Raw genomic sequence first — 11,209 nt, 5'->3', positions numbered from 1 at the left:
GACCAAAGAGTAGTATACTTTTATTTTCCCTAAGTTTTTTATTGTCACGGATACACTTATTATGTGTGGCTATAAGTGAGAAATGGTCACACTTAAATATTTTTAAGTGTGTCCAAAAGTAATTAATGGCCACTTATACGAGGTTGTGTGACCAAAGAGTATCTTAGTTTTATTTTTTCTAAGTTTTTTATTGTCACATATACACTTATTATGTGTGGCTATAAGTGATAAATGGTCACACTAAAATATGTTTAAGCGTGTCAAAAACGTAATTAATGGCCACACGTTGATTTGACGAGTGGCGACGTCATCATTGCCTTTACAGTTTCTTGTGCCGCCAATTTCAAATTGTCAGGGAGATGTACCGCCGGGTTCCGACGGTGTTTAAATACGAGTCACAATCACAATCACAATCCACAAATTAACCGAATGGTTAGGTATGTGGACTATATCCACCCTCACACATTCACGTACCAACAACTTAACCGAATGGTTAGGTGGCTTGGGTACACAACTGCTGATTATTTCAGCATTGATATGGTAGTGCCGGGAATCGAGTTGGCCTACATCGAGTTGAACAACTTGGAGGACTTCAAGGCGGTGTCCTTTTATGGGGCATTCCGTAGTCAGGTGAACCTTCGCCTCCAAAGTCTTAGGGACTCCACCTATACCTCGGATGGCATGTACGAGAGGATCATGCCCTCACTCCAGAAGAGAATCCGGATGTAGATTCGGATACGGAATCTACAGGGAGGTCTACGATGGATGTCGATGTAGATTCTGAGACGAAGTCGGATGCTAGGAGCTAGTTAGTTTTATGTAATTTGGTTTTCTATATTAATGTAAATGTTATTATTGTAAATGTTATTATATTTTGGTATTAATTATATTTTGGTATTAATATGTTATGTGAATTGATTAATCATATTAAATTTTCTTTTTTAATACATAATCACTTATATTATGTGAATGTTATTATTGTAAATGTTATTATTAACTGTAGAGCGTGGAGCGTTTCCAAAGCGTGATATATATAACCGGTGGCTGAAATTTAATGACTGGTTTTTTTTAATACCTAATCACTTATATTATGTAAATGTTATTATTAATTGTAGAGCGTTGAGCGTTTCCAAAGCGTGATATTATTAACTAGGAGTTATTATTGTAAATGTTATTAATTATTAACTGTAAATGTTATTATTATATTTTGGTTTATGCGTATGTATAGCGTATTGGATGTAGATTTTTTTAATTAACTTTAAAATAGATGTTAGTGTGATTGAATAACAAAATAGACCTAAAATTTAATTTTTGGTAGTTGAGACAATAATTTATCGTAGCAGTTGATTTGTAGCGTATCTAGTAAGATATACTAGTTTTTTTATTTTAATTAACTTGAATGTAGGCTATTATTACATAAATATATTTCCAAGATTTTTGACAGGTATTAAAAGCGTACAAAGCGTGTGATTTACTAGTTTTATTTATTTTAATTAACTTGAATGTAGGCTATCATTAGATAAATATATTTCCAAGATTTTGGATAGGAAGTAGGTTTAAATGTAATTAATTTCCAAAAATAATTAGCTTCTGTGCGTTTCCAAAGCGTGTGAAAACCATTTTGACAGGTAGTATGCAGTTATAGTTTGTTATACACTCAACAACCAACTATATAACAACAGAGAATTTAGCGACTGCAATAAAACCAGTGACTGAAATTTATTACACTTCTATATATGTTATGTGAATTCCAAACTTGGCCAAGCAGAAAAAATCTAAGGATTCCACAGATCTTAAACTTTCCAAAGATCTTAGATTTTGATAAAATCCTTTCCAAAACTCAATGCCATCACCAAATCTTAAATCTAAGGTTACTGGTGATGGCATTGAGTTGGGAAGCGGTTTTTCAAAACTGAATTTTATTTGTTCAAAGGCTTCTTCAAAGTATGGAGGGTACAATTTTGGTATGCAGGTTAGTGAAAAGAAGGGCATAATGGTCTTTTTTTATAAAATGAGTTGATAATGTTTTGCAGGAAACCAGCTGTCGAAAAGTATGTTGAAACATAACCAAATAGAGATTGTGCAAGAAACAAAACCATCAGACGAGAAATGATGACTGTCACCGAACACCCTAGACAACATGATGCATTTTTGGGCTTTCTTTGTATTAATGTAACTTTGATATAGAACGAGTCAGTTATGAGTGTAATGACTTTATTGATCTTACTATGGTACACTACAAGTCAATTGTGACTTTTATTGATGTAACATGATGTATGTTTGAACTTGACACCAATTGACCAAAATAGCCAGAAGATGAAATGAATTCAACAAACCGGCCTGTACGTATAAGTAGTAATAGTATTAAAAACAACCAATATTTATTTAGTTTGAATTAATAAGTACAAAGTAAAGAATGGTGATATCATGTATCATAACTATATTTAAACATTATTTACATCTAACTAGCCGAACGAACACAAATGCTGTGTCGACAACCCCGACATCGGTGTCAATCTCCATTACGAATAGTTGCAGGCTTTTTCCCGGGCCTTCAGTAATCATCCCGGGACTCATTACGAAGCAGTTGATTTGGTTGTACAAGTGGCAATGTATTACCCTAATGAGGGAAAGTTACCGTACTAAATTCCTCATTGACCTCGTCATACGAATGCCTATAATTCTTGGGTGGAGTCATGAGGACAAGATGCTTTTTTCTATCCAGCTGATCTTGAATATAAAACACCTGGCGTGCTTGCGAGGCCAATATGAACGGATCATCCTTGTGGCCAAGTTTGTTTAGGTCGACCGACGTGTAACCAAGAATATCATGTTTGACATGTTTACGGTCAACCCATTGGCACATGAAGACCGGAATTCTTTTAGTATGATAATCTAGGACCCATATCTCTTGCAAAACCCCAAAATAAAAGTTTTGTCCATACGTCACCACGTCTTTTTTGATGTGCATGTCATCCTCCTCTACACCAACCCCGCTGTTCTGGTAAACTCTACCATCATGAGATTTTGTACGAAATTCAAAACCGTTGATGTTGTACGAGTCGTATTTGTAAACGTTGCGGTGTGCTCCGTGTGCAATCCACTTTACGGTTTCCGATACAGAACCTGGGGAGCCCGCTAGCCCTCTTTCAACCTGAATTTCATTACAATGATTAGATTCTTCACCTACATTGCAGAAACTATAAAAGAATTTTAAAAATTATAGAAGACTTAATAAATTGATCTACCTTGTTGCGTAACCAGTCACCAAACTTTAAAGTATGCTCCTTCTCCAGCAATGCTTGTCGTTTACCAGGTATTTTGGTTTTTCAAAGAGGTCTTGTGTTGTCTGCAAGTAAAAGTATAATATATTGCGAATTAATATATATATATATATACATACATATTTATATATATATGTATATATTAATTTTTGGTGCGTTTGCTTAGCGTTTTAGGTTTTTAGCTTTGTTTTTTGCCTTTGAACGTCTTGCGAAACTACCGTACGTTAAGGCATTAGCGTACATTAACTGCACCCTATATTTATATATATATATATATATATATATATATATATATATATATATATATAATTGAGAGTATATATGTTAGTAATAATTACTCGATATACGGCGCTATTTCAGGCGTATTCTGCAGCACATAGAAATGTGCTCTCTTGAAAAGATCAGGAGAAACTTCAACTGATTTAACGCCTGTGACAGGAACTGTCTCCCCATTATCATCATGCTTATCATGTGGAATACCAACAGTACTGTTGATGTTTTTTGGTATTCGCTCAGAAACTCGATTGTTTCTTCCGCAATGTTCTCCTAAGCAATGCACCCTTCTGGATAAGTTTTGTTTCGCACATGCCCTTTGATAACCTTCATACACCTTTCAAAGGGATACATCCAACGAAAGCATGGTGGCCCACATAATTTTATCTCTCTTACAAGGTGCACGGTTAAGTGAACCATGACATCAAAAAATGATGGCAGAAAGTACTTCTCCAGCAGGCACAGTGTAACTATTTGCTCTTCCTGCATCTTATCAAGCTCTTCTACAATGATTTCTTTGCTACAAATTGACTTGAAAAAAAAAACAAAGCCTGATTATAGCATTTCTCATTGGTTCTGGCATGATGGACCGTATTTCAAGGGGCAGAAACTTTTGCATAAGCATGTGATAATCATGTGATTTCTAAAATGAAAAAGGGTGATATATATAGTTAATAAGCATGACAACATTTATTTGTGTTTATTTTCTGATTATATAAAACATTTGATGTCTTGTCATGATTTTTATATATAATTATAAACTAATTCACAATTTTCATTATAACCTGTTAGATGGGACAGCACAAATGATAGTGGTGATGAATGAGGTTTGTGTTACCACTCCATAGCCTGCAAATTAGCCGCAAAGGAAAGTGGTAAACTACAAATTTCCATTGAGACGTTTGTTTGTTTGGTTGAGATCAAATAAACACAAATCTTAGCTGTTTATGCGGGATCAAGGATGAGTTTTTTTTGTTTTTTATGTTTCTGGCGTATTTTGTTTCCTTAGTTTTGTAAATCATTTATCTTGCAAGTAAATTTAACACTTTTCAGTTAAGGACATTCTATCCAACTAAGTTAGTCTTACTGAGCAGGTAATTTGTATTGGAAACCAGATATGAATTAAGGAAATAGAAACAAAATTGATACACAAACTGAAAGAACCATCAACGGATTGATCTGTAGTATGATTAATCTTGGTGAATTGTAACGTTACAAGGAGTTCGACATAGATACTATATAGAAACAACAGTCTGTTATGGTTGTCAACCGTCGTGACGGCTGTGATATTGAATAACCGTTTTTAACTGCAATTTTGTTGCAACCATATATAACACAAAACCATCTATCCTAAGACAAAATAATACCATAAATAATTTACATAGAAATAGTTTATTTTAACTTCTAATACTCTCCCCTAAATTAAACTTTTTTTCTAATTTGGACAACTTTGGTAGAGACTTGTTGGCTTCATCCATTGCATTGATTGCACATGAAAAATTGAACTTCTTCCTTTTGATTTGCCGTTTCAATTACAAACAATAATACAAGAAACAACAGATAAAATATGTAAAACCGAACAAATGGTTACATTTTAAACCGAATTATTACAATTACTGAAGGAGTATACATCTATCGTAAGCCCCATCTCGCCAAAAGTGAGGGTGGGTGATTTAACTTAAAGCACAAATACATACAATGAACATGAAAGCCCCCATTTTTCTGGAATGTTTTTATCTTGTGAGGATGCAGGAGGCTGTTGTCAATATTCTCTCGGCTCCTGCAGGCCAAAACTCTAAGCATACAACTTTCTTCAAAGCATGAAGCTCAACCTCCAACTGCATTTGCTTCCTTTCAAGAATATCAATTTGCTCAGGGCGACTATCTAAATGCACCCTCACATTCGCGCATGCTTCATCCACAAAGTCAATAGCTTTATTTGGGAAGAAACGTGCTACATACAAAAATCCACAAGCATTATAAGTATCATACCATCATAACTAGATAACACTTGAAACTAGTTCAACTCAACCAAGAAAATAGAATCATACCTAACCAGGACTAATTAAGAGTATAAACACATATTCATAAAATTCGTGGTCATTTATGTTCATTAGTTAATAGTATATAAAACATCGTATAAACAAATGAACATAAGATCGGCATTCATATACTAGGAAAAAAAAATCTTTAAACAAGATTTTACGGACATCTTGATTTTACCTGAAAGATATGATGTGCTTCTGCTATGAAGAATCAACATGTTATGATAATCAACGTATAGCCTTCAACACACAAATTTAACACAATCGTGAGAACATGAATTATGTAATTAATTAGGCCCATTGGCCAGTCAAAGTTACAATATCGGATGTTTGTAAATATCATTTATATACACTGGGTTAGTTATCCGTGTTACACGCGGATGTAAAATAAAGAAATAAAGAAAACATAATATATATATATATGTGAGTGTGTGTTATACATTTAAATAAATTGTAGATGTCATATGTGTAAGAACGAAAACTCATTATTTATAAGGTATTACAATGTTGTCTTTATTAAAAGAAAAAAGACAAACAAACAACTTAAAAAATATTTCTAACTTAAACTATGAAACCATGCAAACAAAAATAATTAATAAAAACTGCACCTGCATCATGCACCATCTGAATAGAAGCAAATGCATTGTAATTTTCATACCCGGCAAGAAGAAAATTAAAATCACCACAAAATTAAAAAGTCAACGTATTGAATTAAAACAATTCTGTCAAAAGCTTAGTACTCATTTTAAGAGTCTGATTTAAAACTATATATTCATATTTTTAGGCTATGTGATTCTATGCTGGCTGCACCAACAACGATAACATATAATAAAGTCAAAAAAAACATTATCATACTTCTTTTTTGGTGTTTATTTAACAGTTGACAATAACATAATCATTGTTGATAGTATGTCGGTCTCGTTAAGCATGGGGCTGTTATGTTAGAATACAAGAATCTCTTTGTAAAAATAATAGGAACAATATTTACATCATTTCCTATATGATAGCCCTGATCCTTGCTATTATGGAGCCATTGGAGATTGTTTCTCTTATTTTACTTTACTGACTTTCCATGTTTATCAATCTAGCTTTTTCCTGTTAATTGTATAATAGTTTTCATTGTAAAATTACAAAAAGCGATATAACAATATTTGATTCTTTTTCATATGGTATCAAAGTAGTGCTTGGTTCTTGGACCAAACTGCTCGAGATTTCTCATCATCTTACTATAGCCGTTTTTTTTCTATCAAAACAATCATGTTCGAAGACGCTAGCCAGAAACAACAAAATCCAATTATGAAGACTAATTCAGATGTAAACATCCGATTCATTCAGACTTCCTTCCGACTGTTTGGTTCCAAATAGGAAAACATCTAAAGGATTAAAATTAGGTCTGAATCATTCAGATTTGTTGTTGTTGCTGAATGAGACAGAGACGTGACTCATTCAGATCTGAATGAACCAAACAGCCCCTAACAACATAGCTTGCAAACCTCCTAAGGAATAGCTTCAGTTCTGATAACCAAACCCCAAAATCAAACTTTTTCCGACAGTCTCAACATTAGTCTCAAACTAAATAGCCGAAATTACCTATTGTGGGCTTCATCGGGGAAATAAAAAACTCTTCTAAACCACTTATCCAGAATTCCAGCTCACTGATGCTAGACTGTCGCTATCTAGTAAAAAACAATTAAATCAAGTTCCTAATCGCCTAAGCAAGCTAGGGTAAGTAGGGTGTTGAACAAGAGGAGTATAGGATCAATGTAATCGTGCATATAAGTTCTAGTATTATGAAGTATGATTGGTAGTGCTGATCACACATGCAAATAAGATTGAGTTTCAATATTGATTAAACACTTTAACAAATTCAAGCAATTAATAAAAGCAAATCACTCCCGAGGTTCAAGAATGCACACAATTAGTAATCTCATGCAATCTAACATATTAACTATCACTAATTAACACAGACTGACTAACGAGCTAAACCTTAGGCACTAACAATCGCTAACACACGGCACTACCAGTGTGACTCAACTAAGGGCAATTGCATGCTTCATTGAATTCAACTAGTCAAAACAGTCCTATGAGCAATTATTATAGCAACCGATAAACTAATCGTTCTGATTAACGTAAACCTAAACCGACTGAATGCACAACAATACTAAACATCAATACTCATCGATTAATCAAAAAGTAGTTACACAGTATTCGTTCTTAATACATGAGAAAACTGAAAATGATGCAAACTTTACATCCCGGGTATGACTCGAAGGATTTAGCACAGCCTCCACATCATGGAATCTTTAATTATGATGATAATGAACATAGATATGATCTCGGTATGATTTGGAGTGATGGTTTCGTCCTCGATTAGCTCTAAAAATGCCTGGAAGTGGTTGTTGAATCAGAGGGTCATCAAAAGATCAAAAAAATAAAAATCCTAATTTTCCCATCTTCGTCACCCATCGCAATACGCGATGGGGTCTTCTGGGTCCATCGCGTATCTTGATGGACCATGGTCAACAAAAATAATAATTAATCCCATCGTGATACGTGATGGGTCTTCATGCTCTCCCATCGCGTATCGTGACCCGGCCTTCTCATCAGCAATTAAATATTACTTAACATAGATTTGTGTGCTGGACATCCCGGGTCTTCATCTTGTGTATCAACAAGTCCAAATTAACTGCTTTAACGTCTACGACCTAAAATACAATAAACGCGTATGAAGTATCGAAGTTCTCACAATAAACAGTTAAAACTAGTAAATAAACGAACTAAAATATATACAAATTAACCAACCATCACCCACCCGAACCAGGTAGCGACAAGTATGAGCAATGGGAACAAAAATATTTAATTTTATTTTCACAGCTTATACAAAATATAGAACCAAGCCTCTCAGGAAACCTCACCAAATTTCCCACTGAAAAATCTCTATGGGATGCCCTCATGGTTACCCATAGCAGTGGGAAGGATAAGCTTTAAACGTTCGATCTATATGTCAAAGAAAATGAAGTCAAACAAAATGGCATACCTCTCGAGCATTTTTGGATTTTTTGCAAGGAATCTAGGGAGAAATCGATCGTAGAGACCCAAATCCAATGACTTGTGTTGTGGATATTGCAACATACAGCAAAATAAGGCATAAACAAAAGCTTTTTCAATTCCTTAATTCTATTGACAGATAGTATGACTCGATAAAGCGGGAAATACTCTGGCGGGATCCCCTGACATCGGCCGAAGAAGCCTACACAGCTGTTAGAAAGGACACGGCTCACCAAACAATACTTGGGCCCGTCTTCGGTAACTCATCACAATAGGGTGTGGCGACCGGGCTGACAACCACCTGAACAAACAAGAATGAAGGTTTATGGTTACTAACGAAGGGCGCGTGTCGGTCAGACCAAACTGAAAACTGGTTGGCTCATTATTCCGACCAGAAAAATCCATGTGGAAATGTAGTCATTGTGGTATGAAAAAACCCAACAAGGAGCAGTGTTTTAAGATCATCGGGATGGTAGAGCGACAACCACAAAAAGGGCAATGAAGAAGTGGCAAAAGCGGCTTGTGTCGTAGGGAACCTAGAGGCTACCGGTAGCGGTGGAAACAGATAGAGGAACAATGGATTTGGTGGGATGGCATCAGTGGGATAAGAAGATGTAAGGCCCCGAACCCGGTGACCCTACTTTAGCGTCGGATTTACTCATAAACACAGTTCTTCAAATCAGAGTTTATTAAAACTTTTCGCGGAATATAAAACATCAATCATTTGTTACAAAACATTAAATCTTTTCTTTGATACCATAACACAAAACTTTATATTTAAAACATCTTTACTTCTTTCTTCAGATGCCAGCCGTTCAATCCATGCCGTGTGTCATCCTCATGCTAACTCTATAATCAGCTCACCTGCGTGCATACTAAAAGTCAGCTACGCTGAGTGAGTTCTAGTTAATCGAACGCCATACAATACATACACATACATACATATTTGTAGATACATATCCATACTTCACTAGTTACCCTTCTGTTCTACATACATACTTGCTACCATACATACATACATATCTACAATCACTAACCTCAGTCTACCGAGAGTACGTTCATAGTTCACCGTCTATACCTGTACTCAAGGTCGTGAACACGTACAAGGTTCGCAGTCCTTACCTATGTTCACCATTTATGGTACGTACAAGGATCGCGGTCCTTCCCTATACCATAGTACATCCACAACACGTACAAGGTTCGCAGTCCTTCCCTATGTTGCAACCTAATTCATAGCACGTACGAGGTTCGCAGTCCTCCCCTATGCTACAAAATCAGCACGTATAAGGTTCACAGTCCTTTCCTATGCTGAAATACATCCACAACACGTACAAGGTTCGCAGTCCTTCCCTATGTTGCAACCTAATTCATAGCACGTACGAGGTTCGCAGTCCTCCCCTATGCTACAAATACAGCACGTATAAGGTTCACAGTCCTTTCCTATGCTGACGCCTATCTACATTACGTATAAGGTTCGCAGTCCTTATCTACGTTTACATATATCATCTACTTCACGTATAAGGCTCGCAGTCCTTAACTACGCCATTACCAGCCGAGTCTATGTCCGACAGAAGCTAGAGGGATTTGCCATCCTAACTTACTATGTCGAACGTAGAACTCACATGCCATTCGTGTACCTATATACACATACTTACATTATAACATAAGAACACTCTAGGCATTCTTTACCTCATTCATTTAACAACCATACCCCTTGTCGTTACGTGCAATATCCGAAGATCGTTCACGCCCCGACAAGTATTCATTTGAAATATTCATACATCTTCGATATATAATATTCGTACCTTTATTTTTAACCTGACAGTACGCGCAATATCCGAAGATCGTTCGCGTACCGACAAACAATCATTCATATCTATCACACATATCACATATGACATACACTTATCACTTAGGATAAATGTATTAACAACACATCGAGTATGCACACAGCCCCGAAAACATAACAAGGAATGGGGCTAGAAACTCACCTGAACACGGTTACGTTCACCGTTAATCGTAATCCCTTTCTTCAGTTGTGCACGGCTGACTGTATAACAAGTATACGTATCAAACAACTATCACTACTCATATCATCTTTCCAGTCTTAACTACTACCCACAATGAACGGGGGTCCGGGGCAGCAGCGGGGTCTAGGGGCGGCAGCCCCTAGCAGGGTCCAAGGGGCAGAGCCCCTGGCTGGGATCGAGCTGCCAGGTCAGCTTGGAAAAATTTTATTTCCATTAACTGTCTTAACACATTTTTCATTAGATTTTTAATTTATTTTCTAATCGAACTTGACTTTAGGCGACCTTAAACCTTAATAGTATTAATGGTGATAATCTGCATACCTATGATGGAGGCACAGGATGAAGACCCGGGACGTCCAGCACGCAAAACGAGAAAGATTAAAGAAGTATGATGGTGACAAGCCCATCGCGATACGCGATTGGCATGCTTGAAGACCTATCGCGTATCGCGATGGGTAGATTAATGAAGTTTGACCTTGGGTCCATAGCGATACGCGATTGACTAATTAACACCCCATCGCGTATCGCG

This window comes from Bidens hawaiensis, unplaced genomic scaffold (assembly GCF_021521415.1).
Source record: "Bidens hawaiensis isolate Kalapana, Puna unplaced genomic scaffold, B.hawaiensis_p1.1 tig00027171_1, whole genome shotgun sequence".
Classification (NCBI taxonomy): domain Eukaryota; kingdom Viridiplantae; phylum Streptophyta; class Magnoliopsida; order Asterales; family Asteraceae; genus Bidens; species Bidens hawaiensis.
This window is presented reverse-complemented; position numbering follows the sequence as displayed.